The 25,165-nt window shown below is 52.9% G+C and overlaps 1 protein-coding gene and 1 non-coding gene across 2 annotated transcripts in view; both read left to right on the forward strand.

Annotated features, from left to right (window-relative positions):
- Window positions 1-554: 554 nt before the first annotated feature.
- TSPAN9 (tetraspanin 9) overlaps window positions 555-25,165 on the forward strand; it is a 188,082-nt gene continuing 163,471 nt past the window's right edge. The window contains exons 1-2 of the mRNA XM_043439858.1: window positions 555-607; window positions 8,518-8,586. The gene's annotated coding sequence lies outside the window, so the exon portion shown is untranslated. The remainder of the gene's footprint in view (window positions 608-8,517; window positions 8,587-25,165) is intronic.
- TRNAG-UCC lies at window positions 2,676-2,748 on the forward strand. The gene has a single exon. It is a non-coding gene; the product is annotated as a tRNA-Gly (tRNA).

Below are 25,165 nucleotides of genomic sequence, written 5' to 3' on the forward strand. Positions count from 1 at the left end.
GCCGATCCAAGAATCCAGGCGGCGGGGAGGGAGGAAGTCTCCGGGAGGGCAGCTACGCCTGGGCCAGGCCCGGGATGCCTGGCCCGGGGAGTCCGAGTCCGGCACTGTCCCGCTGAGTCCCTCCAGCTCCAACGCTGGGGATCTGACCGGGGGTGCTGGAGGTTCCCGGCCCCAGACCCCGCCCTCAGCCTCGCGCACCCCTTCCCCAGCCGCCGCCCTACCCGCAGTGTCCGCTCGAGGTCCCCGCTTCCGTCCCTTCCCCCACCCCTCGCGCCGGGCTCGGGCCCCCTCGGCCTTGCAGTTCCCCGGGCGGCCCCGCCCCGCTCCGCCCCCTTGTCCAGCCCCGCCCCTAGGCCAGCCCTGCCCCGCCCCGCGCCCTCGCCGTTCCAGGGCAGGCCCCGCCTCTCCCCTTCGGCAGGCCCCGCCCCGCGCCCGCGCCCTCCCCGCGCCCTCGCCATTCCAGGACAGGCCCCGCCCCACCCCTCGGCAGGCCCCGCCCTGCGGTCTCGCAGTCCAGGGCAGGCCCCGCCCCCTGTTTCCGCTGGCGGAGGCAGTGGCGGCGGCGCGCGAGCGCGATCGAGCCGGACCCCACATTCCTGGGAGCTCGGTGAGTGCGGCCCGGGGCAGGCGGGGCGGCGGGCCGCTGGCCGGGGGCTCGGGAACAAGCAGAGTTACAGGCCCGGACCGGCTGGGGACGGGCCGGCAAGCCCCCGACCCGGTCCGCGGAGGGGCGAGCGGCCCAGGGCGCCCCTGGAAAGGGTGTTGGGGGCGGCAGTGGGCCAGCTGAGGGAGGGGTGGGATCGGCGCCTTGTGAGGGGGCGGCAAGCCGCCCGAAGGGGACGACGTGTGCTGGGCCCGGGAACGGGGCGAGGAGGGGTCTGCACGGAGAAAGGCTCGGAGGAGGACCTTCCGGGAACGGGGTGCGGGAGTGGCCGGCGGAACCCTAGGCGGAGGGATGGGGGTCTGTAGGATGCAGCAGGAAGGCGGAGCCCCGGAGCTGTCAAGGGGTTCTGACTGTGGGACCCAGCGGGCCGGCCCGGGGAGGTCCCTTCAGCGCCCCCAGGGAGGGCCGGGGGCTCGCGCAGGGCTGGAGTACCGCGTGCAGCCCCGGAGCTCCCCGACCACCCCTTGGGCCACCCCTGGCAGGTCGGCACTCAGTGACAGGGCTTTGGCAGGCCCCGAGGTCTGGGATGTAGCCCATCTGTGCATCCAAGTTTGGGACTTTAAAAAACTTTCTGTGGTTATAAAAAAATTAAAAAGTCCAAACAAGAATCTGGCTCCTTACCAAGAGCAGTGTTTGTAGTCGTGTATTTCAGAGCTGGAGTGTTGGATCTCCTGTCTTTGGAAAAGATACTGTCGCTTCTCTGCCTCTTTCCCCAAAGCCGCTAGTGTCTGGGGAGGTTTGAAGCGTTAGGGTAGTATGCGGTCCCCTGGAGAAGGAAATGGCAACCCACTCCAGTATCCGTGCCTGGAGAATCCCAGGGATGGAGGAGCTTGGTGGGCTGCCGTCTATGGGGTCGAAGAGTTGGACACGACTGAAGCGACTTAGCAGCAGCAGCAGCAGCAGCAGCAGGGGTCCCCTGGGCTGGGTAGATCTTTCCTCCCCATACCCCAAACATGGATAAGACTGCAGAGAACCAAACTCGTTATGTGAGGGTGCCCTTCTGACAGACAGCTGTCCCCTGGGATGACTCAGGTATTTCCTCCTCCAGGAAGCTTTCCTGGACTAGTGGAGAAAACTGAGGACTCACGCTCTGATCCCTGCATATCAGCCAGCTTCCCTCTCTTTACTAAAAATAACCACAGAGAATGTTTTGTATGTATGTTCTGCTATAAAGATGTGCAGTCAACTTGTCATTGTAAGTAATGGGAAGGGGAGGAGACATATTATGGACAATTTCAAACAATGGCCTGGACAAATCATTTATATTTAGCTAAGGAATGCAGCCAGGGAGGCAGACCGTTCACACTGGCTTCCTACCCTCTGCCGGGTCCTGGCAGGGCCATGCAACTGAGCTGTGGGTTGGGGGGGTGAGTGAGGGAGGAGGGTTGGGGTGGATAAAGCTTGAAAGGTGATTCAGTTCTACACTCGCTCGTTGAAGACCTGCTGTGTGCAAGGCCAGGAACAGCTGAGAGTGAACCAGAATGGAGAGGGGATTTTTTTTAATATCTGATTAAATCATATTATATGGGCTTCCCTGGTGGCTCAGTGGTAAAGAATCTGCCTGCAATGCAGGAGACGTGGGTTCAATCCCTAGGTTGGGAACATCTCCTGGATAAGGAAATGGCAACCCACTCCAGTATTCCTGCCTGGGAAATCCCATGGACAGAGGGGTCCATGGGGTTGCAAAGCATAAGACATGATTTAGTGACTAAACAACAGCAGCAAATCATATTTTAATCTTTAAGTTGATGAACACATTTTAATTTTTTTACATAATTTAAAAAATTTTTGAAATAAAATTTTTTATTTCTTTGGCTGCTTTGGATCTTTGTTGCAACACTCAGAATCTTCTATCTTCGATGGGCCATGCAGGATCTTTAGTTGCCTCATGCGGATCTAGCTCCCTGACCAGGGATCGAACCTAGGCCTCCTGGAGTATGGAGTCCTAGCCACTGGAGCACCAGGGAAGTCCCCAAGCACTTGTCATTTTAAATTGCCCCCTTAGGGGACTTCCCTGGTGGTTCAGTGGCTAAGACTCTGTGCTTCCAATGCAGGGGGCCCGGGTTCAAACCCTGGTCAGGGAACAAGATCCCATGTGCTGTAACTAAGACCTCATGCAGTCAAATAAATTAAAAAAAAAAAAAAATTGCCCCCTTATAGTTTAGGAAAATGAGGCTCAGAGAGAATAAATGACTTTTCTGGGGTCACAGAACTCATAAGTGGGAGAAGCAGAACTTGAACCCGTGGCTTCTGACCCCTTAGGCTGTGTTTTCTGCTATGCCAGCTGCCTCTGTCATTCTTCACTGTTGAACCTGGAAGACCTGGGCTCCGACCTTCATCCTAACATCGCCTAATTGTGCAACCCTGGGCAAATTACCGCCCCTCTCCAGGCCTCTGTTTGTTTTTTGAATTTGGTCATGCCCTGGGGCTTTTGGCAGTTCCCTGACCAGGAATCGAACCTGTGCCCCTTGCATTGAATGCTCAGAGTCCTAACCACTGGATCTCCAGGGAAGTCTCCAGTCCTCTGTTTTGGATGATTATGGGTTAAAATGTTTTTAGGGTCTCTTCCATCCTTGGATATCTAACAGTGTAAAATGCTGTCAGCAGCCAATCAATGAGTTAATGTGTTCTTTGTTTATTTTCTATTTTTAATTGTGGTAAAAGCATAAAAATGACCATCATAACCATTTTAAAATGTACAGTTCAGTTGCAGGAAGTATATTCACATAGTCCTACAACAGATCTCCAGAATTTTTTTATCTGCAAAACTGAAACTGTACATCCATTAAACTGTAGCCCATCCCCTCAGCCCCCAGCTATCTCCACTCTACTCAGGGTGGTTTATTAGGCTCCTACTATGTCGCAAAGAGTCAGACACGACTGAGCGACTGAACTGACTGACTGATGTCCTTAATAAATGTTGCCCTTGAGGAATGAATAAGGCAAGTAGGTAGCTGGCCGGAGTGCCAGTCCTCATTCCTGTGAATGTAACTTCAGCACCAGCCATGTGCCTGCTCAGTCGCTCAGTTGTGTTCCACTCTTTGAGACCCCATGGAGCGTAGCCTGCCAGGCTCCTCTGTCCATGGGATTTTCCAGGCAAGAATGCTGGAGTGGATTGCAATGTCCTCCTCCAGGGCATCTTCCCCACCCAGTTATTGAACCTGTATCTCCTGAGTCTCCTGCATTGGCAGGCAGATTCTTTACCATTGAGCCACCTGGGAAGCCCCAGCACCAGCCGATCTGTTCAGTAAATGAGTGAGCAGGTGAGGCCTGGGGCAAGTGCCTTCACCTCTTTGAGCTTTCCCTTGCTGCTTACAAAAGGAGGATAACAATACCAGCTCTCAGGGCTGTTGGAAGGAGCAGTGATAGCATGTGTGTGAAGCACGTAGCTTAGGGCCTCAGACACAGCAGGTGTGCAGTTAAGTGGTGCCTGTTATTTATAACCTAGCTGAGGAGCTAGGCTCACAGAGGAGGACAGGACTTCTTCTACTGTCAAGACTCAGGCCTGCTGTGGTGGGCACCCCATGGACTCAGAGTGTGTGGATCTAATCCAGGTGCCTTAGCTGGCACTGCACATCCTTCCTGGGCTTCCCAGATGGCTAAGTGGGTAAAGAACCTGCTTGCTAATGCAGGAGACACAGGAGACACGGGTTCGATCCCTGGGTTGGGAAGATCATGGAGGAGGGCATGGCTTCAGTATCCTTGCCTGGAAAATCCCATGGACAGAGGAGATTGGTGGGTTACAGTCCATACGGTTGCAAAGACTTGGACATGACCGAAGCGCTGGAGCACGCACACACACACATCCTTCCTACCCAACCTGCCCTGCCTGTCCAGCTTCATCTTCCACTCTCTTCCCCAGGGATCCCCGGTGCCAGCCAGACTCATCTCCCAGCATGCCTGGCTCATTTCTTCTTTGTCCCTTAGTAAGACTGTTCCACCTTCCTGAACTGCGCCTCCCCATTCCTTCCTTCCACTCTTTAGGATCCTACTCATGTCTGAGCTCCTTCACAGAGCCATCTCCAAAGAACCTTTTGGCATTTTATGTTTTCATCTCTCCTGGCTTTGCCACACTGCTTGGGGGTGATTCTTTAATGTGTGTCTTAGTACAAGAGTCTGTGCTGGGACTTCCTTGGTGGTCCAGTGGATAAGACTCTGCACTCCCAATGCGGGGGCCTGGGTTTGATCCCTGGTCGGGGAACTAAGATCCCACATACTGCAAGAGTTTGTATACAGCGACTAAGTCCACACACCGCAACTGGAGAACCTGCATTGCAACAAAGACCCAGTGCAGCCAAAATAAATAATAAAGCTTTCTTAATGTTAAAAAAGAGTTTGTGCTGATCTCCATCTGATGATACAAAACAATAGAATGGGAAAGACTAGAGATCTCTTCAAAAAATTACAGATACCAAGGGAACATTTCATGCAAAGATGGACACTGCATATAAGGACAGAGAAAATAAAGGACAGAAATGGTGTGGACCTAACAGAAGCAGAAGAGATTAAGAAGAGATGGTGAGAATACACAGAAGAACTATACAAAAAGATCTTAATGACTCAGATAACCATGATGGTGTGGTCACTCACCTAGAGCCAGACATCCTGGAGTGTGAAGTCAAGTGGGTCTTAGGAAGCATCACTATGAATAAAGCTAGTGGAAGTGATGGAATTCCAGCTGAGCTATTTCAAATTCTAAAAGATGATGCTGCTAAAGTGCTGCACCCAATATACCAGCAAATTTGGAAAACTCAGCAGAGGCCACAGGACTGGAAAAGGTCAGTTTTCATTCCAGTTTTCATTCCAGCTTTCATTCCAGTCCCTTAGACAGGTAATGCCAAAGAATGCTCAGACTACTGCACAATTGCACTCATGTCACATGCTAGCAAAGTAATGCTCACAATTCTCCAAGGTAGGCTTCAATAGTATGTGAACCGAGAACTTCCATATGTTCAAGCTGGATTTAGAAAAGGCAGAGGAACCAGAGATCAAATTGCCGACATCACTTGGTTCATAGAAAAAGCAAGGGAATCCCAGAAAAATGTCTATTTCTTTTTCATTGACTATGCGAAAGCCTTTGACTGTGTGGATCACAACAAACTGTGGAAAATTCTTAGATGGGAATACCAGACCACCTTTACCCGCCTTCTGAAAAATCTGTGTGCATGTCAAGAAGCAACAGTTAGAACCGGTCATGAAACAACAGACTGTTTGCAAATTGAGAAAGGATTATGTCAAGGCTGTATATTGTCACCCTGTTTATATATAACTTATATGCAGAGTACATCATGTGAAATGCTGGGCTGGATGAAGCACAAGCTATAATCAAGGTTGCTGGGAGAAATATCAATAACCTCAGATATGCAGATGACACCACCATTATGGCAGAAAGTGAAGAGGAACTAAAGAGCCTTTTGATGAAAGTGAAAGAAGAGAGTGAAAAGGCTGGCTTAAAACTCAACATTCCAAAAACGAAGATCATGGCATCTGGTCCCATCACTTCATGGCAAATAGATGGGGAAACAACAGAAACAGTGACAGACGTGACAGACTTTATTTTCTTGGGCTCCAAAATCACTTGTAACGGTGACTGCAGCCATGAAATTAAAAGATGCTTGCTCCTTGGAAGAACAGCTAGGACAGACTTAGACAGCATATTAAAAAGCAGAGACATTACTTTGCCAACAAAGGTCCCTATGGTCAAAGCTATGGTTTTTCCAGTAGTCATGCATGGATGTGAGAGTTGAACCATAAAGAAGGCTGAGCGCCGAAGAATTGATGCTTTTGAACTGTGGTGTTGGAGAAGACTCTTGAGAGTCCCCTGGACTGCATGGAGATCCAACTAGTCAATCCTAAAGGAAATCAGTCCTGAATATTCATTGGAAGGACTGATGCTGAAGCTGAAGCTCCAATACTTTGGCCGCCTGATGCGAAGAACTGGCTCATTAGAAAAGATCCTGATGCTGGGAAAGACTGAAGGCAGGAGAGGGGGCTGACAGAGGATGAGATGGTTGGATGGTGTCACTGACTTGATGGACATGAATTTGAGCAAGCTCTGTGAATTGGTGATGGACAGGGAAGCCTGGTGTCCTGCAGTCCATGGGGTTGCAAAGAGTCTGACATGACTGAGCGACTGGACTGAACTGATACAAAAATAAAAACGGTAAAGATCCTTGTCTTCATGGGACACATAATGCAGTAAAGGGTTAAGAAAGATCTTCCGAAAAATGACAATTCAAAATATAAGGTGAGCAGCCTATGAGAGTAGAATATGGATTCAAACATGGGTGGAGTTGATCACCCTGATTCGAGAGGAACACGTCATGTACCAGGTGGTGTTTGACGTGAACGCTGAAGGGCCGCTTTCGTTTCGACAGAAAGAAGGAAGGGTGAGCCTGAGGAACAGCACTGAGAAAGTGCTGGGGCTTTGAACAGCTCAGTTGGGCCAGTGAGAAGATTGTGTTGGGGGAACCTTGTACCTTCTAGAATCCCAAGTTTGCATCTGCAGCACTATTTGTGCACGAGCCTGACTTCTCCGGAGTCATGTTTCCACGAAGGGCCAAATGTTTCCTGTATATATCTTCACATCCCAAATTAACCATGCTTTCAACTTCTGCAACAGTTTAATCTCTCACTTGATGGCCATTTTCCACCAAGTTTTTATTGCTCCTTGAAAGTAACTTTGGGGCTTTCACTGGTGGCTCAGTGGTGTAGAAGTCATCTGCCAGTGCCAGAGATGTGGGTTCATCTGGTCTGGAAAGATCCCACGTGCCTTGAAGCAAGGAAGCCCGTGAACCACAACTTTTGTATTCTAGTACTTTAGTGCCTGAGAACCGCAGTTACTGAAACCTGTGTGCCCTAGAGCCCGTGCTCCACAACAAGAGAAGCTACAGCAACGAGAAGCCCATTCCCCGCAGTGACAGTAGCCCCCGCTCCCTGCTACTAGAGAAAAGCCCACACAGCAACGAAGACCCAGCACAGCCAAAAATAAATAAATAAATAAAATTATATAAAAAAAGTAACTTTGGATGAATCAGAGATGGATGCAACAAAGTGGCCTCAGAGGGTCTCTCTCCTGTCTCAGTCAAGTTACACACTTTCAGATATATGAAACTGTCTCACTGTGAGTGGTCAGAATTCCAAACATTAAATCCTTGGATGCCAAGGGTCTACCCCAGGGATGGCAAATACCTGGCACAGATACTATTACTGTTAGAAGGGCCCCTAGCAGACATCACTAATCCATCTCGGATGTCTTTCCTGCTGGGTCTTTAGCACCCACCATCTGCTGAGTGCTTCCCAGGTGGCGCTAGTGGTAAAAAAATCTGCCTGCCAGTTCAGGTTTGATCCCTGGGGTGGAAAGATCCCCTGGAGGAGGGCATGGTAATCCACTCCAGTATTTCTGCCCGGAAAATTCCATGGACAGAGGAGCCTGGCAGGCTACAATCCATGGGGTCACAAAGAGTCGAACACGACTGAAGTGACTTAGCACGCACCAGCTGAGTGAACTGACGTAGCAGCCAAAACCCAGTTGCCCTTCTGGCCTTCTCCAGCTGTTGAATGAATGAGGTGTTTTTTTTTGTTTGTTTGTTTGTTTTTTTAATATTTTATTTGGCTGTGCCTGGGAGGGTCTTAGTTGCAGCTTGTGGAATCTAGTTCCCTGACCAGGGATTGAACCTGTGTCCCCTGCATTGGGAGCGCAGTCTTAGCCACTGGACTACCAGGGAAGTCCTAATGAATGGGTTCTTGATGGGAGAGACTGCAGACCAAAGAATGGCCGTTGCTGGACAGATTTCACCCTGGAAGGGCTTCACAGCAGGTAATGACCTAGTGTTTTGTGTATTTTCCTGCAGAAATATCCTGGGATCGTCTCTGATCTGTCAGCCGTCAAGGTGTTCGCAGGAAATTCAAGGAAAAAACAGGTCAGTGCCAGTCTGGGTCCATTGTGTGGTGGGGCCTCTGAAAGTCTAACTGTCTAAAGCCAGAGTCTCTCTTGCCCTTTCACTGTGGGTTGGGGAGGGAGGATGGACTGGGATGTTGACATTTTCTAGCTGTCTCTCTGCTCCCCAGCTCTTGACTTTGAATTGATAAGCTCCTTAAATTGGGCTTTGGGGGCCAGGGGAGATATTCCTTCCTCCTCGCTGTTTCTGAATGGTGGCTGGCAGTATTCTTAATTTCTTTCTTGACCACCTGATGGTAGGGAGGAAGCCTGGGGGGTGCAGGAGAGGTCTGTAACTTCCTGCTTCCTGTCTGCTCCTAGCAGTGGGCTTGGGAGCCAGGGTGGAGGACCTCCAACCAGCTGGCCAGAAAAGAATCCCTGGGAATCTGGCCAGTCCCACCTGTGTCTGTTCTTCTATACTGGGCCCTGCAGGAAAGCCTCCGGTTCTCTGGGTGGACACCCTCTGCCAGGATGCTCTCTGGGAGTCCTCATCTCTGCGCCTGCAGGCTCCGGGGGGATATTGCTGGTAGCGTCTTTCTTCGCAGCACCCGTGTTTCGAGGCCTCTGTGGAGCTGGAGGTGGGCAGCAGCCTACCCAGGCTTCCGGTGTGGATGGTGCTGATTCAGTTTCCAGCACCGCTGCCTATAGACCTGGGTCTTTTAATGTTTTAACTGATGTTGTTTTATCCTGTGGTTTCCTCCTGCTGGGTGGTTTGTGAATCGCTTACCTTTCAGAACCTGGCTGCATGGTGGAGGGGGTAGTGTGGTGATAAGGATGGTGCTGGGAAATTTTCTTGTCAAGAGTCCCTTCTTTGTGAGTCCCGGCACAGCTATTTGGAGTTCCAGGAGCAGCCTTGGGCCTCTTACTGGCCTGTTGTGTTTTTCACATGATACTCAGGTGCCAGTGTTCATATTTATCATCGTCATTATCTGCCACAGTGTCAGTATGTCCACAAGTAATTTAGGTTTCCTTGGTGGCTTAGACGGTAGAGAATCTGCATCTGATGTAGAAGATCTAGGTTCAATCCCAGGGTCAGAAAGATCCCCTGGAGAAGGAAATGGCAAACCACTCCAGTGTTCTTGCCTGGAAAATCCCATGGACAGAGGAGCCTGGCGGGCTGCAGTCCATGGGGTCGCAAAGAGTCAGACACGGCTGAGTGACTAACACACACACAGACACACCTAATTTAATATGGCTTCGGTATTGAATCTTAATTTTACTCTCATTTAATTTTCACGAGGGTCCTGTGGGGTAGCTATCATTTCCCGTTTCGCAATGGCAGCAATTGAAGTGGAGCGCAGGCCAGAGACTTGCCTAAGACCACATCTTTAGTGCTGGGGGTGGGGTCAGCGGCTCAAGACGCCCGCCACCCCTGCCTTCCCAGCTGACCTTCGGCCCCTCCTATCAGGCCAGGGAATCTGCTCCCGTCCCTCCTTGAGTCTGCAGTCTGCTGCAGCCAGGATGTAGGCTCTCATTCTAAGTCATCCCCCCTCCCTGGGGGCCTAGGGGTGGGTGGTGTGGGCTTTCAGTCTGCCGCCCTGGGATTTGGGGCACCGCCTACAGGATGACTGGCCGGCAGCCGGCACGATGCCAGGCCGAGGGAAGCCGGTCTGCTGAAAATCCGGTGGCGGGGATGGAGGGACTTGTGGACAAGTGGGTGAGGGTCATCGCGGGTCCTGCCTTGTCCTGCCCCATCACAGAGATCCCTTGGGGCTTGCCCAGAGGGGCCCTGCGAGGCCCAGCATGCTGGGAGGAGCCTCGAGGGAGGAGCCGGACAGCTGAGCATTACTTGCCGTCTAGGCAGACGGTTGTCCTTCTGTGAGTCTGTGCTGAGGGCAGAATGTGGGGGGTCTGACATTCTGGACAGGAACTTTATCCCCTCCTGAAGCTTTCTCAGGCTTTGATTGGGCCAGGTCTTGTCCTGTGGTTGAGCCTCTGGAGTGGTGACCAGCTCCGTATGGATGGTCGTCTATCTCTGCCTGGTTAGGTGACTTGGGGCAGGCCTGTCTCCTCCACTCCATCGCTCAGATGCCTTCTGTCTCTGGCCTTGAGGTGGACGGAGGACGGAAGGATGGGGTTAATGAGTGAACCAGAGCTCTGAGTCCTGATGGAAGCCGGGCTGGGGGCTGAGCGTGTCCACAGAGAAGGCTGCCCGGCTGGCTGGTTAGCTAGCGGCCTGACTTCCGTCCTGTGCTGATGCCTCTGCGGCCACTCTCATTTCACCTGCTTCCTGCCCCAGCCTGATGAGTTTAGGAGTGAGAGGCCCCATCTCTGGGCCCCAGCCCAACATATTCATAGTCTGAGTGTCAGTTAGAGCCGCTGGCTTCCCAGGTGGCTCAGATGGTAAAGAATCTACCTGCAACACAAGAGACATGGGTTCGATCCCTGGGTCAGGAAGATCCCCTGGAGGAGGAAATGGAAACTCGCTAAAGCATTCTTGTCTGGAAAATCCCATGGACAGAGGAACCTGGTGGGCTACAGTCTATGGAGTCGCAAAGAGTTGGACCCGACTAAGCGACTAGCATCTTCTTAGAGCCCCAGTCTGGTGGAATGAAAACTTCTGCCTGGTGGAGGCCGGCTTCCCCCTGCCCTCCTCTCAAACCAGATCCGCAGCCCAAACTCAGCGGCTCTGGCGGGGCTCTGGAAGAGGCAGCCAGGAGCTGCGAGTCTGTGGGCTTACCTATCACCACATGTGCTTTGGTCCCCGATCAGCAGCCATGTGTAGATGAGGGTTTTTTTTTTTTAAATAATTTTTACTTATTGGCTGTGCTGGGTCTTCGTTGCTGTGTGAGGGCTTTTCTGTAATTGCGGAAAGTGGGGGCTACTCTCTAGTTGCGATGCATAGGCTTTTCATTGTGGTGGTTTCTCTTGTTGCAGAGCATGGGCTCTAGGCACGTGGGCTTCAGCAGTTGTGGATCCCAGGTTTCTAGAGCACAGGCTCAATCATTGTGGTGCATGGACTTAGTTGGGCTTCCCAGTGGTAAAGAACCTGCCTGCCAATGCAGGAGACATGAGAGACTCAGGTTCCATCCCTGAGTGGGGAAGATACCCTGGAGGAGGGCATGCCAGCCCACTCTAGTATTCTTGCCTGGGGAATCCCTGGACAGAGGAGCCTGGGGGGCCCCGGTCCATGGGATCGCAGAGTCAGACACGACTGAAGCAACTTAGCACACACGCATGAACTTAGTTGCTCCAAGGCATGTGGGGTCTTCCCAGACCAGGGATTGAACCAGTGTCTCCTGCATTGGCAGGAGGATTCTTTACTGCTTAGTTACTAGGGAAGTCCTGGAGATGAGTTTTGAGTGTCTGGCTTAATACTATCTGTGTTTAAGTTTCCCACCCCCTCCCCACTCCCCTTCCAGGACCTGGAAATTTATTGCACTTTGAATACTTGCTTGCTTTCTGAGAGTCTTGTGATCATCTCTACACCCAGTGTCAGCATTTGTAAAAATATCTGACCTTGTCCTGGAAACAGGAAAGGTTGGGGGTGGAGAGCTGCCCAGGGGGTCTGAAGAGTTAGGCCGCCCAGCTGGTCCCTGGAAGCCCCCACTTGTTGGGGAGGCTTGGCTGTCACTGCAGGAAGACTGAGGGTCCCTCAACCCTCCATGTAGGATCTTGATGTGTTTCTAGCCTTGGCCTTGGCAGCGCAGGGCCACTGCTAACCCTCACAGCATCTTTGTGCAGATCCCAAAAATGCACTGACTCAATGGACATGAGTTTGAGCAAACTCCATAAGGCAGTGAAGGACAGGGAAGGCTGGTGTGCTGCAGTCCGTGGGGTCGCAAAGAGTCAGACATGACTTAGCGACTGGAAAACAACAGGTGAGAAAAAGAAAATAAATTAGAGTGAGTAAATTGTAAACCTGAACAACGTCCCACTCTACCTGGGCCAGCTTCCTGGAGCCCTGGTGGGCAGTGGCCCTGTGCTTGGGCATCCGTCCCAGCATAGCTTGTGGTCCCAGCATAGCTTGTGGTCCCTGCAACCCCGGGAGGAGAGGATGTTGGGTTCAGAGCTGGGGAGAGGGCCTGGGGTGGGAACGGGCCTCTGAGAGCAGTGGACAGGGGAGGGGTGTGATCTCAAGGGGTGCTCAGAGCACAGGTGGAACCGGGTGTGGCTTTGCGTGTGTGTCAGTGAGTGTGTGTGTGAGTATATCTGCGTATATGTGTGAGTATGTGTGCATGTCTGAGTATGTGTGTGTATATGTGTGTCCGTATGTGTGTGTATGTGTGTGCGCGAGTATATGTGTGTCAGTGAGTATGTGTGTGTATGTGTATGTGCGAATATGTGTTTATGTGTGAGTATATGTGTGCATGCGAGTGTGTGTATGTCTATGTGTGTATGTGTGTCTGTCAGTATGTGTATGTGTTTGTGTGTGTCTGAGTATGTGTGTGTGTCTGTGTATGTGTGTGTGCAAGTATATGTGTGTGTCAGTGAGTATGTGTGTGTATGTATATGTGCATGTGTGTGTTTATGTGTGAGTATGTGTGTGTGTGAGTGTGTATGTATATCTGTGTGTGTGCAAGTATGTGTGTGCGCAAGTGTGTGAGTATGTTTATGTGTATATGTGTGTCTGTGAGTATACGTGTGTATACATGTGTGTGTATGTCTCTCTGTGTGTATATGTGTGTGTGTGTGAGTGTGTGTGTGAGTATATGTGTGTGTGTATATGTGTACCTGTGAGTATGCATATGTGTATATGTGTGTGTCTATGAGTATCTGTGTGTGTATGTGAGTTTGTGTGTATGTGAGTATGTGTGCAAGTGTGTGTGTATCTATGTCTATGTCTGTGTGTATATGTGTGTGTGTCTGTGAGTATGCATGTATGTGTGTGTGTATGTGTATATCTGTGTGTGTATGTGTGTGTGTGTGTATATGTGTGTGTCAGTATGTCTGTGCTTATCTCAGGATGTTTGCACACATGGGTTTGTCTAGGAGGATGTTCTCCTGCATTGTTCTCTTAGCTGGGAGGCCTACCTGAGCCCTTTCACCAGGTCAGCACGTACCTGTGATGTGAATGCCCCCCTCCCTTTAGAGTACCTGGCTGCTGGCCCCAGTGTGGAGGCTGAGGTTGTGGGTCCATGCTCTCCAGCAAGCCCCGGGGGTGTGGGTCCTGCCCTGGCAAGTTCCACCCCTGCGTTGAAAGGGCTCAGAGGAGCAGGGTGCTGGTCGGAGTAGGGGGTGTGAACACGTAGAATGATGTGTTTTGTTTCAGGGAAAGTGAGGTGGAGGTCGGAGCTTGCCATTTTCTGCTCATCTCATCCTGGGAGATTCTAAACAGCTTTGTTTAAACACTGGACATGCTGACTGCAGAGTCCTGAATCAGGAAGAGCCCTTGGGTCCCCTAGGAAGGCGATCAGGTTTGAAGCCAGAGTTGGGCTCTGGATGTAGCACGTGGGACCCGAGGGTGGGGGGAGCTCTCGGAGCACCCCCGGGGTGAGAGTCACTCCACACTAGCACCTGTCACAGAGGGGCTCCTGCTAGCTTGCCGCTGGGCTGGGGCACCAGTTCGGGGTCGCCACCCACCATCCAGGCTGGGACAGCAGAGGGGGAAGTGGGGTGGATTCTGCTCTGGGCTCTGCCTGCCCCTGCTGTAGACTGAGAAGCTGGGAATGGTGGTGGCCAGCTGGCCTGGGTCCATGGATGTCTCCTAGAGGGGCAGTCGGTCCCTGCAGTGCAGGGAGAATAATGCAGGACACTGTCTCATTGAGGGCAGGGGTGGGTGGGCTGTTCTCTGCGGACCCCCAGAGGAGCTCAGGGGAGATGTGGCTTGGCCTTAAGAGACCAGGATGGCAAGCTGGGAGGTTGGGTCAAGACAGGCGTGGCCCGGTGATTGGGCTGGAAGTGGGAAGAACAAGCTGGTCATGGGGGTGGGCCTTCACTCAGGGGCACCTGGAGTGCCCCCCAGAGGAGACTGATCTTGGCAGACTAGCAGTGGACAGCTGTTTTTGGCCCCCAAACAGTGGATTGCCAGGATGAAAACGGATTTTTAGGAAAATAGGCTTGTTGCAGAATTCAAGGTGAATTTTTAAAAAGTACCTTTTTGTTATTGTTGTTGCAAAGAAAATAATACAAACTCCTTATAACCTTCAAATGATACAGATGTTGTAGAAAAGGAAAATCTATAATCCTACCCTTCTGAGGCAATCACTATTAATGCTTCGGTTTATGTTCTTTCCAGGTATTTTAATGATAGACTAGCATCCAGCTGTCTACCTACTATCTTCATTTCCATAAATAGCATCGCTTTATACTAACTGGGAAGGGCTTCCCTGATGGCCAGATGGTGAAGAATCTGCCTGCAATGTGGGAGACCAGGTTTGATCCCTGGGTCGGGAGGATCCTCTGGAGAAGGGAATGGCAACCCACTCTAGTATTCTTGCCTGGAGAATTCCATGGACAGAGGAGCCTGTGGGCTACAGTCCATGGGGTCCCAAAAAGTCAGACACGACTAAGCAACAAGCATAATATACTAACTGGAAACTTCTTTAGTTGTCTTTCTGCATTGGTCCACACAGCACCGAGCGTGGCTCAGCGGGGCTCGGCACCTGAGCTTGTGGATGCGGTGGCGGTCAGCCGGGGTCTCTGCAGGGCCTGTGTGGTCCAGGAGCCCCTCTGGCACATGTCGGGTTGGTGCTGGCTCGTGGCTCGGCCTCTCTTCCCTGACGTGATTTCTCATTCTCAAGGGAACTGGCCTTTTAACGGAATCTTCAAGACCTCTTGAGATGGAGGTTCTGAGGTTTCACGATATAATATGCATCCTCCGCTTGGTCAGGACAAGTCACCAGACCCACTGGAACCTCAGGGCTGGGCAGAGATGCCCCTCTTGATGGCGGGGGGCTGGCAGAGTCACGTCAAGAGCAAGTGTATTGAGCAGTGGGAGGGCGGGGGTGTGCAGTCCCTGTATGGGCCCAGGAGAAAAGACTAGGATGCTGGGGGCTCAACCTCACAGACCCCTAGAGGACAGTCCAGGCTCTGCCTGGACTTCTCAGCCCCCTCTGCCCACGTGGGTCACCCAGGGAGACTGGCAAGTCAGGAGGCGTGACCCTCCTGCTGGTTTAGTACATTCAGTATGCTTGTGTGTGTGTGAGGGGCTTATCTGGCAGGAGGCGAGAGAGAGCTAGAGTGAGGGCTTTGTAACAGACTGCTCTCTGGCTGAGAAGTAGGGTGGGAGTCTGCCTGCCCTCCGGAAGCTGCTGGCCCCTCGGCTGCTCGGTACCAGCTGCTGGTTCTCATGGCATCTCCGGAGAATGTGTGTCAGTGAGTGGAACAAGGGTCCTGATGAAAGCCAGCCGGTCACTCCAGACTCAGGCCTCTGCCGGCTACTCATTCATTCCTTCACCCAGCAAACGGGACACCCCTGTTGCTCCAGACTTTCTCTCCCAGTCCCCTCCCGCCTTCAGAGGCAGAACGAGAAGACTTTCTGCTCGATCCGACTCTGCTTCCCAGACAACTCACAGTGGACTTCATATTCTGACTTCCCCTGATGTTTCTGTTTGTATAGCTGTCTTGCCATGCGGGGTATCTCTTCTTTCGTGTGAAATGTCTGAAATGGCAGGGAGGCAGGAGGAAACGGGGTGGGTGGGGGAGAGCCAGCTCTGGGGTTGTTAAGGGATGCCACTCCCAGGTTTGAGGATGCTGCTGTGGAGCCGCTGGAGGAGAAGTCCTCCCAGGGCTCACATTCATCACACTTCCCTCTCCCTGGAGCCCCCGGGCTGGCCTTGATGAAGTGCACTTTCCTGCACACCATACTCTTTTCTCCTGTCATCTGCCTGGTGCTTCGTGCATTCATCAACTGAGAACAAAGGCCGAGAGGGCTTTCACGTTTGAAAACCCCTTGGTGTTTTCTTTTCTCCCTGCTCCCTCTCAGCATCTCTCGGAAAAGAAACGTCTTGTGGCTGAAAGGTTCACTGTTTGTGAAGCTGTCCACGCCGCATGGCTCGGCCTCGTGGCCCTTCTCTCCCCCTCCTAGGCTGTGCCGGGGGAGAAGGGACCCGGCTCAGAGACAGGACAGGGCTCGGTGGGGACTGAGGGCGGGAGGCAGCAGGCCACTGCAGCTGCCCTGATGCTTTCCTGGGTGCCGGGCTGCCAGCGTCCTGCTCCTGTTGCCCGGTTCATGATATCTGATCGGCTCTTGGGCTTAATGTGTCCCAATGCTTAGAGTTGAGAACGTGCAGAGCTGACGCTGCAGACCTTGGAGAAATCTGGCCTCACAAGCGAGACAAGGAACCTCAGCCGCTCCTTTTGGCCCAGGAGCTGGAAAAACTAAATGGAGGTCCTTGGCCTGCGCCAGCCGAGAGTCCGCCACTTCCAGGCGGATGGTAGGTAAACTCTCCCTCCGGGGAGACCCAGGAGGCCTGTCTCTGATCCCTAACTTCTCTGCCCCTGCCTCCACCCAGCGTGCTGGTTCTCTGTGGCTGGGAGGATGGACTCACACGTCAGCAGGGTCAGGCGTCATTGGTGAGCCCTGGCCAACTTTGAGTCTGTGAGGGTCCCAGTCGTCCCTGGTGGTCTGCGTGATCAGAGAATGTCAGGCGATGTGAGGTTAGCTGAGTCTCTGACCTGTTCTGGGCTACCAGAAGCCTTCCCTGTTTCATCCAACTCTCCCATTCCCCTGGAGGCTTGGCTCTGCAGCATCCACGGCACCAGGTCTGGGCTCTGAAGGCCGAGTGAGAAGGGATGGGATTGCTCGTAGAGGGGGCCAGAGCTCTCTCTATAGGCTTGGAGGAGAAGCCCGCCTGACCGGCTGAAGCCTCAGGCGTGGTAGTTGCACCTAGTTCGGAATAAAACTGAAGCTACGTCTGTTTCATCATTTGCTTTCATCCCGGCTCATCCAAATGATGCTCGGTTGATGGCGCCGTGCCTGTGATGGAGGTAGGGGGACCTGACCCTCTGTGGGGCAGGGTGAGGGAAGGTGCTGGGCTGGGAGGGGGGGTGAGCCCCACCCTGACTGTGAGGCACAGGGAGGGGTAGACCGCGATTCCTTAGACTGTGGGGCTTTTCTCTTTGGATCCCCACCAAAAATGGCTGCATTTCCATTTTGTGAAAAAGTAAATTTTCCTTGCCTCAAAATAAATTTTCGTTGCCAAAAAATCCTCACCGGCATTCACTGGAGGGATGGTGCAGCTTTAAACAGACACCTAAGAGATAGTATCTGTCTTAGGACAGTGGTTAAGTCAAGTATCTTTGACATTCCTGACTTGTGTCAGGAACTCAACCATTTGGGGGTGCCACATCTTAAACCCCGTGGTGCAGCCCCCACCCACACTGGTGTTTCTGAGACCCCGCATCCCCTCGCCCACCTCCGGACTCTGAGCAGCATTTGTGCAGCCAGAGGACTCAGCCTGAAGGCTTGTGCTGCCTCTGGTCTCTGCCCGGCCAGGGCGTTTCCGTCAACTCACCGCAACCTCTGCCTCTTCATTTCTGCCGAAGGGCAGAGGCCTGGACTTTCCCCTTCACTGATGTTCTGCCTGTTTTCTCGTCACTCAGCACTCGGTGGGCATGCAAATCTCTTTTGAGTGAATGAATACTGCATTTGAGATATGAAAAGAAACATGCCCCTCGTCCAGTGCATGTCCGCAGACACTTGGAGCGCTCGCTTGATCTAAAACCATCCACCTCCATGCTGGGCTTCCCTGGTGGCTCAGACAGTAGAGAGTCTGCCTGCGATGCTGGAGACCCTGGGTTCGATCCCTGAGTCCGGAAGATCCCCTGGAGAAGGAGATGGCAACCCACTCCAGTATTCTTGCCTGGAGAATCTCGTGGGCAGGGGAGCCTGGAGGGCTACAGTCCGTGGGGTCTCTGAGCAGTTTACACATCTTCACAGTCTTGCGGCTGGGAGCTGTCTCTGGGGAGGGTGAAGGACTCTCAACCCGGGAGCTTCTTATTAACGTGTCCGCATCTGGGAGGGAGACTGATGGTGGCCTCTCCTGAGGAGGCGGACAGGAAGTTGTGGGAAAGGAGGACACTGCCCGGAAGTTTCCTGAGGAGGAGCCCGAGGCTGACTCCCCCAGGAGCTCCCCGCTAGCGGAGCGGAGAAGGCTGGAGCCAGCCTGGCCAGACCCCGACCCCTGACTCTGTCTCCCTTACCACCCCCCTCACCTGCTCCCACCTTCCTCAGCTCCCCCGGGAGCGCCTCAGAGTTCCCAGCACGTGTGTGCGGTGACCCCGCCGGGCCTGGGGGCAGCGTTGTAGGAAAACATGCACCCAAAATGGCCAAATCCTGGAGGGCTTGGGAGAGGCACGCGCAGGGTTATTTTGGGTGTGGTGGGCCGGGCTCGGATCTCTCTGGCATTCCCGGCTGCTGGCCTCTCTCAGAATTGACCAGATTGGAAGGATGGTGGAAATTGAGGCTCCAGGAATAGCGCAGGAATTTGCTCATTCTTAACCCCTTAACGAGGTGCCACCCTGCCCAGAGCCCGCGGAGTGCTGGAATGGGGAGCGGGGAGGGGGCAGGTCTCAGGCAGTTTCCTCTTTTTCATCCGGGGAGGAGTGGGAGGCAGCCCAGAGCTGACTCGAGGCCAATCTGATAAGGAGCAGCATTTAGAGGCCTGAGGAGTGTCCCTCCCCACGCTGGCCCATCCCTGCTTCTTGAGGGGGGTTGCCTGGTAAACTCCCAGCGGCTGGGTCGGTCCCTCCCTCTCTCCAGATCTCTGCTCTTTCTGTTTCTGGATCTCTCCGGCCTCGGCAGGCTGGGGGCAGCTCTGGCCTTGGGTCTTGGGGAGCCTCATCTCTCCCTCCCTCCCCCAGAGTCAGGCTCAGGGACCCTTTTGTTCAGTGCGCGTGAAGGGGGCAGGTACTGAGCACCCACTCTGTGGCAGGTCAGGAGCCCAGGGGCGCCAGGCATCTGCCTTTGCCCTGGAGGAGCCGGGCTGGGTGTGCAGAGACCGTGTAGAGTGGCACAGACTCAGCACCTTCTCTGGTTCTGGAGGCCAGTGGGGATCGTAGCAGCCCCGGAGGACCCCTCCCTGGTCCTGGGTCAGCCACGGCGCTTCTCTGGACCCTCCTGTTTTTCACTGTAAAGTGAGGGGTCTGTGATCCCCAAGCCCTCTATGGGCTTGAGAGTTTCCCTGATTCCGGGGGTCTTGGGGAGGAAGACCCTCCTCAGACGGGTGGGATGTTTTTGTTGCCTCCACTGTGTTCCAGATGGGCTCCCCGGGTGGACATCTCAGCTGGGTCATCCCCATGGGGGCAGGCTGAGGGCTCGGATGTCACGGCTGGGTCTCCAGCCTCTCTCCTGTCTTCCTCCACGGGAAACTGGGAAGTCTGACTTGAGGTTCAGGAGCTTGGTTGTCCTCGTCCAGGAGGAGGCGGTCACCCCTTGGCCTACACGATGAGGTCCGAGCCGCTGAGTGAGGCGCAGAGTCTGCAGGGACCTGGAGCGGTGTCCCGCCTCCCTGCTGCCCACCCGAGGCCACTCTGTCCGGCTTGTCCTGTGACGCCCTCCACGCAGACTCTCACTTCCCAGCGTCCTTGGTGTGGTCTGCCTGGCGCAGAACGCCCCTCCCATCCTGCATGGTTTCTTTCTCTTATGAGCATTGTTTTAGCACATTTGAAAGCTTGGTCAGCCATTATATCTTCAAGTATTTTTCTCTCTTTTTGACCATACCACGTGGCTTGCAGGATGTTAATTCCCTGAGTAGGGACTGCACCCAGGACCCCAGATGGAAGCATGGAATCCTAACCACTAGACCACCAGGGAATTCCCTCCTCAAGTATTTTTCTGTTCCCTCTTCTCTCTCTTCTGTTTCTGGAACTTTAATTACATGTATATTTAGATTGATGTTGTCCTGTAGGTCGCTGATGCGCCATTAATTTTTTTCCGTCTTTTTTTCTTTCTGTGCTTCATCTTGTTATGTCTTCAAGACTTTTTCTTTGGCAGTGTCTAATCTGATATTAATAAGTCCCCTTCAGTGTATCTTTCATTTCAGATACTGGGTTTTTCATCTCTAGAAGTTTCATGTGAGTCTTTTTTTATATCTTTCATTTCTCTTCTTGCTATGCTTATGTTTTCCTCTACTTTCTTGTGCTCACGGAACATACAATAGCTGTTTTTCCATCGTGGTCTACTGGTTTCATCATTTCTGTCATTTTGGGTCTGTACTCTTGACTGCTTTTTCTCCTGGTGGTGGGTCATGTTTTTCTGCTTCTTTGAGTGCCTGGTAACTTTTGATTGAATATTAGACATTGTGAATTGAACCTTGCTGGATTTTGTTCTATATCTTCGAATAGCATTGGAGTTTGCTCTGGCATGCCTTTAAACGGCTCTGTGGTTGTTGTTGAGTTGCTCAGCCATATCCCACTGTTTGCCACCCCATGGACTGTATCCCTCCAGGCTCCTCTGTGCATGGGATTTCCCAGGCAAGAATACTGGAGTGGGCTGTCACTTCCTCCTCCAGGGGATCTTGCTTGTGAGCTTTGTTAGGGTGGCCGCACCTTCAGCCTAGGGCTCTCTCAGCTTCACTACCGAGGCATCGCCCTCTGAGGACTCCCAGCACCTGGTGTGTTGTGAGCGCTCTGCTCTCGCTGGTGGGAGTGCGGCCCTGAGTGAGCTCTGCAGGTCGGCTGGCTCCCCGCTTTCTGTTGCTTCTGTCCCCTGGCTTGCGGCATTTCACCCTATACTTGTGTGCGTCAGGCGGGGAATCCAGGGGACTCTTCTCTAGAGCACCCTCTCTGTTCAGTCCCCTTCTCTCCAAAAGTGTCAGTCACTTAGTCATGTCCGACTCTTTGCGACCCCGTGGACTGTATCCCTCCAGGCTCCTCTGTCCATGGAATTCTCCAGGCGAGAATACTGGAGTGGGTAGCTATTTCCTTCTCCAGGGGATCTTCCCAACCCAGGGTTCAAACCAGAGGATCTTCCCAACCCAGGGTTCAAACCTGGGTCTCTTGCATTGCAGGCAGATTCTTTACCCTCCGAGCTACCAGGGAAGCCCTTCTCTCCAGTGTTCTGCCCTAAGAATTCTGTCTCCGTGAACGCCAATTTCTGTCTCCTCAACTTGAAGGGATCACTGGACACCATTGGATTCCTCGCCCTGAGCTGCTGTGTGGACGCTGCCTCCAGGCAGTAAGTGGGCATCACGGAACTCTTTCTTTTGTTTCCCTCTTTCAGAGATCACAGTCCAGAGTTGCCTGTTGTCTGGCTTCTCAAGCCCATGTTTCATGCCTTCTGTCCAGCACCCTAGTTGTTCAAGGGGCAAGGGTGAAGCCAGCCTTCACTGTGGCTACAACCTGAGTCTGGCATCATGGGAAACTCCCCTCGGGCATTGCTGCCCTCTGGGGCAGGGGTCTCTAGTCATCCCTCCTACAGGAAAGACCCCGTAAGCACCATGTTATTTTTCAGTGTTGTATGTCGTTTTGTTTCTTATCTCTCTACATAGGCCATCTCCCTGAGCACAATATGTTATGATATTTTTCTCAGTATTCTTTTTACCTAGTCCAGTGCTGGGCATATAGGAGGCAGCTCATGTTTTTGGCTTTTTCTAATATTTATTTTTATTTATTTATTTGGCTGCTCTGGGTCTTAGTTGTGGTGTGTGGGATCTATTCCCTGACCAGAGATGGAACTCCAGGCCCCCTGCATTGGGAGTACAGAATCTTAGCTGCTGGACCACCAGGGAAGTCCCTCATGTTTGTTGATCCAGTGAATAAAAGAGATGAGTGGAAGGAACTATCAGCTAATCGTGCTGTTACAGGTTGCTAAGAAGAACGATGCTGCCCTGGGCGTGAAGTTTTAGATTCTCTCCTTGCTCTGCGGCACTTACACCACGTCTGCATCTGGGTTTTGTTATTTCTGGTTGGGATCCTGGCAAATCTGAATTCATCCAGAGGAGGATGACTAAGATGGTGGGAACTACCCCGCGTGGGAATTGGATGAGGATTTGGGAATGCTTGTTTGTCTGGGGATTATCTCTATGGAGTGTTATGGGGAGGAGGGTATACACAGTAGTGGTCTCCCCTCATGTGTGGGATTGATGTGGAATAGGAGGGTTTAAACTTGTCCTGTGGCTTCAAAGCCGAGATCCCCAGGTGCCTAGGACCCATGGGGATTCCAGGAGGTCAGGAGTGGACCCAGTTCCAGAAAGAACTCTCTTAACAGCTGGAGCCGGCTGCCTTGGTAGGTCCTGAGCTTCCCACCACTGCTGGGGTTTAAGCAAAGACTGATACTGATCTGGAGTTTTGTTTGCGATTGCAAGAGTAGATACAGTGTTATGCAAGATACTCTCCAAGATGGTTTTCTACTCAATGATGTTAAATATTTTTTTAAAAATTTATTTCTAATTGGAGGATAACTGCTTTGCAATATCGTGTTGGCTTCTGCCATACAACAACCTGAATCAGCCTTGAGTATACGTCCCTTCCCTCTTGAACCTCCCTCCCACTTCCCCATCTTACTCCTGCCTTTGAGTCCATGATTCATCCCCCCTCCCAACTCTGCAGTGCACACACACACACACACACACACACACACACACGCACACTTGTGCACAACCAAGTTCAGGAAACATACCTGCAACATGCTCCCTACTACTCTTGTGACTTTCCTCCCAGCCTCCGTTATTGGGCCTCGTCTGGGGCCCTTGATGACTGGCCGCCTGCTGCCTGTGCTGGGCCCCGTCATTCCCCTTCACCTGCCTGGCACCCCGTGGATCCAGCTGGTCCTGCGTCAGCGCCTCATCGCATTGTCTTCTGTGTCTGGATACACAGAGCCTTTGAGACGCGATGACTCGGAGCCTCCTGCCTCCCGCACTGCAAGCCCTGGCGGCCCTTCCCGCACTGGTGAAAATCCCTCTGCCGGGGCACCGCTGCCCTCACCTGCTTGTTACCTTGTTTCTCTGGGTCTCGGGTCTCTGCCTCTGGGGGAGCCCTCTCCTCCCTGGACTGCTCGCGCTTAGGAGAACCTGAACTCCAGGTTCAGGGATGCTGGGGAAAGTGAAAGAGAAAGTGTTAGTTGTTCAGTCGTTTCTGACTCTTTGCGACCCCATGGACTGTAGCCCACCAGGCTCCTCTGTCCATGGGATTCTCCAGGCAAGAATACTGGAGTAGGTAGCCGTTCCCTTCTCCAGGGGATCTTTCCGACCCAGGGATTGAACGTGGGTCTCCTGCATTGCAGGCAGATTCTTTACCTCTGAGCCACCAGGGTGGTCCTGGCAGATTCTCAAAAGACCTGCCTCAAGCACCTGCCTTTCCCCCTTTCTAAGTGGCCTCCAGGGAGCTCCAAATAAAGCTCCAGGCCGGGAAGGATGGGCGGGACTGCAGCTCGGTGGGTGTTGGGGAGGGGAAGGGGTCAGTGTCTCCAGGAGCAAGCCAAGGGTCCCGTCTCCCCGAAGCTCTGTTGCCCCACCTCTGTGTGGAAGGAGCCTGGTCAGGTCACTTGTAAGTGGTCTACTGGGGAAGTCCATGCTGCCTCCCTGGCCCCCCCTGTAGCCCCTGCAGTCATCAGGGGCACTGAGGGAAGTCACAGCTAGGCGGGCTCTGGGGTAAGGGCTCTGCAGAAAGTGCTGGACAAGAGAGATCTTCCTGACAGCCAAGTACCCATCTATACCCTGAGCAAGTGGCCTGAGCTCCGGGAACCTCTCTCCCAGCGTGGGGCTCGCTTCCCCCAGCTTACCAGCCCGGCACCATCACGGGGGTGAGACTCTCTCTTGAACCAGGAATTCTCTGGCTCTCTTAGCCTTGGCCGCCAGACCAGTGTGGCCTGCAGAAGGCCCAGTTTCTTCCTCTGCAGAATGAGAGGTACAGGGGCTTCCCTGGTGGCTCAGTGGTAAAGAATCTGCCTGCCAGTGCAGGAGACATGGGTTCGATCCCTAGTGCCTGTGCTCCACAAAAAAAGAAGCCGCTGCAAGAAGCCCAGGCACTGTAACTAGAGTGTAGCCCATGCTCACTGCAACTAGAGAAAGCTCACTGCAACTAGAAAGGTGCAGCAATGAAGATCCAGCAGAACCAAAAATAGATAAATAAAAATTATAACTATAAAAAGGGAGGACTAAACAAAAAAAAAAAAAAAAAAGGGAGGACTGTGAGGGGCTGGAGGATGGGAACTGAAAATCCAGCTGCAGGACTTTGGTGTCTGAGGCTGCCGACTGCCCAGAGCAGCTTTCACTGTCCGGAGCAGCGTAGACCTGGCCTCTTCCCCAGCAGGTGATCAGAACCCTTGGGAATGAGAGTCTTTTCTCCTGGAGGCCGAGAGGGAATGTCCTTTGGAGACTGATGCATCTGGAGGGCTGGCTCCTGCCTGCACTCAGGCTCACAAGGCCAGAGCCCCTTAAGGGAGCCGTGGGGAGAGGGGGCCCATCGCTCTGGGCTCACTCTGTCCCTCCAGCATCCACATGACGTCTGGCACAACGCAGGCACTCTGGAGCCCTTGATGACCCAGTGAAGGCGGCCCAGCATCCCATGGTCAGGGTCGCGCCCCAGTCCAATGGCATTTCAGCAGGAAGCAGTGTGCTCGGGCTGCTCACTGTTCGATGGAAACCTGAGTGTTCTGTCTCCTCGTTTCCTGCTTGTTCCACTGGAGGGGCGCCAAGACCATAATAAAAACAATGATATAATCACAGCTAATATCGATG

The sequence above is a fragment of the Cervus canadensis genome, chromosome 21 (assembly GCF_019320065.1).
Source record: "Cervus canadensis isolate Bull #8, Minnesota chromosome 21, ASM1932006v1, whole genome shotgun sequence".
In the NCBI taxonomy this organism is placed as follows: Eukaryota; Metazoa; Chordata; class Mammalia; order Artiodactyla; family Cervidae; genus Cervus; species Cervus canadensis.